The sequence below is a fragment of the Callospermophilus lateralis genome, chromosome 2 (genome assembly GCF_048772815.1).
Source record: "Callospermophilus lateralis isolate mCalLat2 chromosome 2, mCalLat2.hap1, whole genome shotgun sequence".
Lineage (NCBI taxonomy): Eukaryota > Metazoa > Chordata > Mammalia > Rodentia > Sciuridae > Callospermophilus > Callospermophilus lateralis.
Window position 1 is genome coordinate 53602436 of NC_135306.1, and position 5797 is coordinate 53608232.

General features: G+C 38.3%; 1 non-coding gene across 1 annotated transcript; it reads left to right on the plus strand.

Moving 5' to 3' along the window:
• The first annotated feature begins 4587 nt into the window (after nt 1-4587).
• LOC143393334 (U6 spliceosomal RNA) lies at nt 4588-4694 on the plus strand. The gene has a single exon (XR_013090621.2). It is a non-coding gene; the product is annotated as a U6 spliceosomal RNA (small nuclear RNA).
• The last annotated feature ends 1103 nt before the right edge of the window (nt 4695-5797 follow it).

The following is a 5797-nucleotide window of genomic DNA, read 5'->3' on the forward strand; positions in this document are numbered from 1 at the left end:
CTGGGTTAGTTGCCATGAGAGCGGGCTTTTATATAAGTGAGTTTGGCCCCTCTTGCTCATTTGCTTTCTCAAACTCTCTTGCCCTTTCATCCTCTACCATGGGATGGCAAAGAATAAAGGTCTCACCAGAGGCTTGCACCTTGGTATTGGACTTCCCAGTCTCCAGAAGTGTGAGAAATAAATTTCCCTTCTTTATTATCCTGTGCGTTGTATTCTGTTATAACAACATGGAACACACTAAGACACCAGTGTTCCCAGAGGCCTACTATATCAGTTGTAACCCACCCCCACCCTCTTATCTGCTGTCTATTCAACTCTTGCCAGTTATGTTGCCTACTTCTTTTGGAATTTGCAAGTAGACTGCCTTTTCCCTGCTTAGATAGACACCTTGGACCCTGTTCTGTTTGGAAATTAGCCAGTAGCATTCAGTTCCTATCTTTTGTTTCCATAATACCTGAACACCTGATTGCCAGATTCAAGTTTCCCTAAATGAACTGACTCCCTAGTTTGTTCCTAAGTTCAGTGTGTGTGTGTGTGTGTGTGTGTGTGTGTGTGTGTTGCTGGGGATTGAACACAGGGCCTTGTGCATGCAAGGCTAGTACTCTACCAACTGAGCTATATCCCCAGCCTCAAGTTCATATCTCAACTTCTTTGGTTTTGTTTCAGTCAGATACCACCCATGGTCTAGTTACAACATAGTCAACCTGTATTCTACAGCTTGCAGGTGGAGACAGGCACATGCTTACCTTTGTGTAGGAGGGACCAGTAGGTGGAAAACTGGAGCAGAGCCAGATAATAAGGATAAGACTAGCAATCTGAAAATTAGGGAAGAGGTCATAGGGTGGAAAAAGAGAGGAGAGGGCCTTATGGTTGGTTATAATGTCTGTGTTCAAAAAGAGAAGTGCTTTAGACCCCTATCATCACCCCAGATCAAATGACTATGCATCAGGGGTTCCTTTAGTTTCAAAAAATCTTTTTCCTTAGTAGTATGCTTATTATGATAGCTCCATGCCACTTCTGTTGTGAGATTTGCATTATTGTAACAAAATATCAGAGAAAATCAACTTAAAAAGAAGAAAAGTTTATTTTGGCTCACATTTTTGGAGATTTCAGTCCATGTTCAATTGTCCTTGTTGCTTTTAGGCCTGTGACGAGGAAGTACATTATGGTAGGAGCACGTGACAGAAGAAGCTATTCACTTCATAATGGCTGGGAAGTGAAAGAGAGAAAGAGATGGAAAGAGACCAGCATTCTGCAATTCTCTTCAAGGCCATATCCCCAATGACCTGAGACCTCTCACCAGGCCATATATCTTTTATTATTATTATTATTATTATTATTATTTGTTCAAAACATTACAAAGCTCTTGACATATCATATTTCATACATTTGATTCAAGTGGATTATGAACTCCCATTTTTACCCCGTACACAGATTGCAGAATCACATCCATATCTCTTAAAGATTTCTACCACCTTCCAATAATGCCAAGCTAAAGGCGGAAGCTTTATTTTGAGACAGGGTGTTGTTATGTTGCCCAGACTAGCCTTGTATCATAATTTGCCTGTCCCAAACTCCCTGGTAGCTGGTGTCACAGATATGCACCTTTGTGCCCAGCCTAGGACCATGCCTTTAACACATTAGTCTTTAAGAGACATTCTAAATTCAAACTTTAGCACCACTATAGGTGTGGGTCTCAATGTCTTAGTTCTTCATTCAAGGTGTTTAATTTCCCCTGTCACAAGCTGTCCGTGGGCTGTGTGTGGACTGTGTTGCACATGGTAGCCTCTTGATAGGATAGGCCTGGCTTGCAATCTCCCTGTCAGGGATTGAATATAGCATGATGCAGGTGCACCTCCTCCTCTAGCTCTGCCTAAGATCCCACGCAGCACCTGAGGTGGGTGTGATTCGCCAAGATGTCAATCGATCTGCTGACCACAGGACATCACAAACCAAGACTCTACCCTTGAAACCTTATCCCCCTCTGATGTCTCTGCTATAAAATAAAGGAAACATGGGCTCATGCTGTCTTTTCCAGTGCTCTTTCCAGTATGGAAGCTGACCCTTAAGGTCACAGAGTCATCCCTCCCTGGATTTGAAAACTACTCTCTGTGCCAAGTGTTTTATTTTCTGCTTTCTTAGCTTAATGTTGCAGCCAGTTCTTTTAAACCCAGTTCATCTCATTTGAGAGGGTCACTGGTGAAACCCTCCCCTCAAAACAGACAACCTATTACCACCTTCCCTGCCAACACTTATACACATCTATTTTTCCCAAGGTACTAGAAAGTGTCAGGGTAGTTGAATCAGGGAGTGTTTCTAGTCTCTGCCACGTGGGTGCCTGGAACTAACTCTTTCCCCAACCCTGGAGACATCATCATGGAAAGTAGAAAAGGAAGACTAACTTCTTAATACAAAAACATCAACCACTTTCTGAATCTGAATAAATGTTATTTCTTTTAGAGGTAGATTTTTCCCATGCTTAAAAATGAATGATCCACAGAGTTCCTTTTATACTGAGCTAAGCATAAGCTCAATGTTTAAATGTTTTCTTCCAACAAGATTTATTAAGCACTTAAGGATTAAACAAGAAAAGAGCAAAATATCTCTCCTTTAAAAAAGTTCTGAGTGTTTTGAACTTCCATGTTTAACTTGAAGGAATGTCCATACTCTCCCTTCAACCACAAATAGTTCTAAATCAGAATAAAGTACACTTTATTCTGAAAGTGTACTTTCAAGCATTGGACAACAGAGTGTATGGGCTATAATTCCTTAAAGAAGGGAAACAAGAAAGGTAAACTCTAGGTTTTGCTGTTTTATGCCGGTGAGAACTCTCTGAATTACAGAGGAGAGATTGAGGGGCTTCTGGTGCCACCAAGACAATAAATCATTGAGTAAGCACTGCCTCAGAGAGAAGAGAGGAAAAAGGGACCAGAAATGTTCACTAGGTAACTCCCTGGCTCCTTGGCCAGGGTTGGACTACATGCACACAAGGCAAGGACTGGCAAGGCCCAGTGAAGGCCAAAAGTGGAAGAAGTGATTAGGAGAAGCAGACAGGTTCAGGTTATAGCTGGAGATTTTAACCACCTTTTAGTAAATGATAGAAGAAACACACACATACAATCACGGACACAGAAAATTTGAACAATACTATGAGCCAACTTGACATTAGCGAGTACTACCCCAACAACTGGAGAGTACAAGTGCACACAGGATATTCACCAAGAGACTATATTCTGGAATATGCCCAGAGAGAAATAAAATTAGAAATGAGTAGCCAAATATTTGTAAACAATATGCTGGGCCCAATGGCATACATCTGTAATCCCAGAACTCAGGAGGCTGAGGAGGGAGAATCACAAGTTTAAGGCCAGCTTCAGCAACTTAGCAAGACTCTGTCTCAAAATAAAAAGAAAGGACCCTGGATTCCAACCTCAGTACCAAAAAAAAAAAAAAAAAAGGAAAAGAAAAACCCATATATTTTGGATATTAGACAACATACTTTTAAATAACTCATAGGTCAAAGAAGAAACCCTAAATTTCTAAGAGAAACTTAGAAATATTTCAAACTGAATGATAACAAAACACAATGTCAAAGTTTGTAGAATGTACCTAATCCAATGTCTAAGAGAAAATTTATAGCCTAAAGTGATTATATTAGGGAAAAAAAAGGTTGAAAACAATTGATCTGAATTTCTACCCTAAGAAGTGAGAAGAAAATGAAGCAAATTAAAAAATGAATAGAAGGAAGAAATCAGTAAGAAGTTTGCAGCGGCACATGTCTATAATTTCAGGTACTCAAGAGACTGAAGCAGGAGGATCACAAGTTTGAGTCCAGCCTGGGCAACTTAGAAAGATTCTGTCTCAAAATAAAAGATGAAAAAGGATGGGCTGGGGTTGTGGCTCAGGGGTAGAGCACTTGCCTACCATGCGTGAGGCACTGGGTTCAATCCTCAGCACCACATAAAAACAAAATAAAGATATTGTGTCCACTTATATAACTAAAAAAATAAAAATTAAATTAAAAAAGAAAGAAATAAAGAAATAAAAAGGATATAACCCAGAGGTAGAACACTTGCTTCAAGTGTGCAAGGCCCTGGATGCAAAATCTCAGCATCTCGCCAGGGCAATTTTTCCTGTGCAGGAGGGGATAAGCCACCTGAAAAAATAAAGTCTGGAATTAATTTTTTTTTTAATAATTCTTTAAAAGTTATACATGGACACAATTTCTTTATTTTATTTATTTATTATTTTTATGTGGTGCTGAGGATAAAACCCAGTGCCTGGCATATATTAGGCAAGTACTCTACCACTGAGCTATATCCTCAGTCCCAATAACTTAAAAAAAATAAATTTAAAATATGTTTATAATACATTTCAGCAACATCAGTACTGGATATTTATCCAAGAAAAATAAAAACAGTTATACATTCAAAAGCCTTTACTCAGGCCTAGGGTTGTGGCTCAGAGGTAGAGCACTTGCCTAGGATGCATGAGGCACTAGTTCAATCCTCAGCACCACATAAAAATAAAATAAAGGTATCCTGTCTACCTACAACTAAAAAATAATTTTTAAAAAGCCTGTACTCAGTGCTCGCTTCGGCAGCACATGTACTAAAATTGGAACGATACAGAGAAGATTAGCATGGCCCCTGTGCAAGGATGACATGCAAATTCGTGAAGCGTTCCATATTTTTTGGCATGAACATACTTTATATACAGAGTTATGAAAAATTGTTCTGTGAATGAATAACTATGAATGCAATGAATTCCACTATTGTCATGTAAGAAATAAATAAGTAGATAAATATATAAATAAAATAATACCATGTTAAAAAAAAAAAAAGCCTGTACTCAGATTTTCATAGCAGTTTTATTCACAATATTTAAAAGTGGAAATGATCCACACATTCACCAAGTGGTAAATGGCTAAAAATTATAATATTAAAAATTATCACAGAAAAATGTAATAAATGATTCCATTCCATGCAGTACTTCTCATCATTAAGACTGCTACCTACACTGGTGAATCTCAAAAGTTGGTAAGTGAAAGGAAAAACCATCAGGATAGAGAACAGGTGATCTGGGACAGGGGATTTGGGGAGGGAATGACTAAACACTGGCATGAGGGAACTTTTTGAGGTGATGGGACACTCCATATCTTGACTTTGATTATAATTACAAGATTATAATTTGTTAAACTTATCAAAGTGCACATTTAAAATGGGTGGATTTTATAGTATAAAATTACTGTTTTTAAAAAAAATATCTTTATTTCATTTTTATGTGGTGCTGAGGATCAAACCCAGCGCCTCCCATATGCTAGGCGAGCACTCTGCCACTGAGCCACAACCCCAGATCTTAAAATTACCTTTATAAATTATATCTCAACAACACTACTCTTCAGGAAAAAAAATATTGCCTTTACAATTCATTTACTTGTCAAATCAAATAAAGCAATGTATAGCTCTTAGTAAAAAAGAAAGTCAGGAAGGAAGGAAGACAAAAGAAAGACTGCAGTAAGCTGTAAATGATTTAATAATACTTGAAGTAAAATTCCCTAAGACTTACCAAAGAGAAAGAGATATATAAAGAGGATGCTTCAGTTGAGGGTATTGCTCAGTTGCAGAGTACTTACCTAGCATGTGCAAAGCCCTTGAGTTTGATCTTCAGCACTGCAAAAAAATAAGTTAAATAAATCAATCCAGAGACTGCTTGGAGACAAGACTCCTGGGAATTGATCAGATAGCTTTAACCATATCACATAGGTTTGTGTTCTCTTCCATTTTCAATTGAGGGT